Below are 2,331 nucleotides of genomic sequence, written 5' to 3'. Positions count from 1 at the left end.
GCTGCGCTTTTCCAGCAACACATTTTCAGCTCCAGGAAGGTGCTGGAAAAACCGAATGGCCTGAAGTGGGTAAATCATCTGGACTCGATGGAGTACACACCAGAGTTCTAAGGGAGATAGCTGAAGAGATAGTGGAGGCGTTAGTGGTGACGCCTCCACTATAAACCTAGAGTCCTCAAACGTTCCTCATATAATAAGCTCTTGATTCCTGGGACCATTCTCATGAACTTCCTCTGAACACGCTCCAGGGCCACTGCATTCTTCCTGAGATATGAGGCCCAAAACTGCACATAATACTCCAAATGTGGTCTCAGAGTCTCAGAAGTACATCCCTGCTTTTATATTCAAGTCCTGTCAAAATAAATGCCATTATTGCATTTGCCTTCTAACTACTGACTCAACCTGCAAGTTTACACTGAGAGAATCCTTGACTAGAACTCTCAAGTCTCTTTGCACTTCAGACTTCTGAATTTTTTCCCCATTTAGAAATTGGTCCATGTCTCTATTGTTCTTACCAAAGTGCATGACCTCACACTTTCCCACGTTGTACTCCATTTGCCATTTCTTTGCCCACTCTCCTAACCTATCCACATCCTTCTGCAGCCTCCCCATCTCCTCAGTGCTACTTGTCCCTCTACCTATCTTTGTATCGTCTGCAAACTAAGCCAGAATGCCCTCAGTTCCATCATCTAGATTGTGAATGTTTAAAGTGAAAAGTTGTGGTCCCAACACCACTTGTCACCGGCTGCCATCCTGAGAAGATGCCTTTTATCCTCACTCTCTACTTTCTACCAGACATCCAAGCTTCTATCCATGCTAGCACCTTGCCTCTAACACCATGGCCCCTTACCTTGCTCAGTAGGGTCCTATGCAGCACTTTTTCAAAGGCCTTCTTGAAGTCCAGGTAAATAACATGCATTGGTCTCCTTGGTCGAACATGGTTTCTAGTTTCTCAAAGAATTCTAGCAGATTTGTCATGCATGACCTCCCCTTGATGAAACCATGCTGATTTTGCCCTATTTTACCATACACTTTCAATCTTACACTTCACAATGGATTTCACTATCTTACCCATGACTGAGGTTAGCCTAATTGGTCTGTAATTTTCCATTTTTTGCCTTGCTCCCTTTTTAAACAGAGGTATCACATTAATGATTTTCCAGTCCTCTAGGACCCTTCCTGATACAAGTGATTTCTGAAAAGTCACCACTAAAGCCTCCACTATCTCTTCAGCTATCTCCCTTAGAACTCTGGTGTGTACTCCATCGAGTCCAGATGATTTACCACTTCAGGCCATTCGGTTTTTCTAGCACCTTCTTGGTGATGGCCACCATACTCAGCTCTGCCCCCTCACTCTCCTGAATGTTTGGAATGTTACTAGTGTCTTCCACTGTGAAGACTGATGCTAAGTAATTATTCAGTTCCTAAGCCATTTCCTTGTTCCCTACTACTGTCTCTCAATGTCATTTGCCAGCAGTACAATGTCCACTTTTGCCTCTCTCTTGCCCTTTATATATATCTAAAGAAACTCTTCCTTTATATTACTGGCTAGCTTACCCTCATATTTAATCTTCTCGCTCCTTTTGTTTTGTTGCCTTCTGTTGGTCTTTGTAAGCTTCCCAATCCTCTGGTTTCCCACTGCCCTTTGCCACATTATATGCTTTCTCTTTTGCTTTTATGCTATCCCTGACTTCGCTAGTCAGCCATGGTTGCTTCGTCCTCCCTTTCCTCCCCTTTCAGCATTTCACAGAGACCATTCCCTCCGCAACTCCCTTATTAGGTCCATGCCCCCCCACCAACCCACCCTCCAGTCCCAGCACCTTCCCTTGCCACCACAAGAGGTGTAAAACCTATGCCCACACTCCATCCAAGGCTCCATATGATCTTTTCACATCCGGCAGAGATTTTCCTGCTCATTTACTGTGTCTGTTGCTCTCGATGTGGTCTCCATTGTGGACGCCAACTTCCAGAACATTTCAGAGAACATGTCTGTGACACATGCACCAATCAATCCCACCCTGTGGCCGAGCGCTTCAACTCCCCCTCCCAGTCTGCCGAGGACATGCAAGTCCTGGACCTCCTTCAAATCCTAGCTACCCAATGACTGAAGGAAGAATGCCTCATCTTCTGCCTTGAGACCCTCCAACCACACAGGATCAATGTTGATTTCACCAGTTTTTTGATCTCCCCTCCCACCACCTTATACCAGATCCAACCCTTCAACTCGGCGCTATCCTCTTGAACTGCCCTACCTGTCCATCTTCCTTCCCATCTATCCGCTCCACCCTCCACTCTAATCTACACCATCACCCCCCATCTTCATTTATCTAT

Source organism: Chiloscyllium plagiosum, unplaced genomic scaffold, assembly GCF_004010195.1.
Source record: "Chiloscyllium plagiosum isolate BGI_BamShark_2017 unplaced genomic scaffold, ASM401019v2 scaf_10585, whole genome shotgun sequence".
Classification (NCBI taxonomy): Eukaryota; Metazoa; Chordata; class Chondrichthyes; order Orectolobiformes; family Hemiscylliidae; genus Chiloscyllium; species Chiloscyllium plagiosum.
This window is presented reverse-complemented; position numbering follows the sequence as displayed.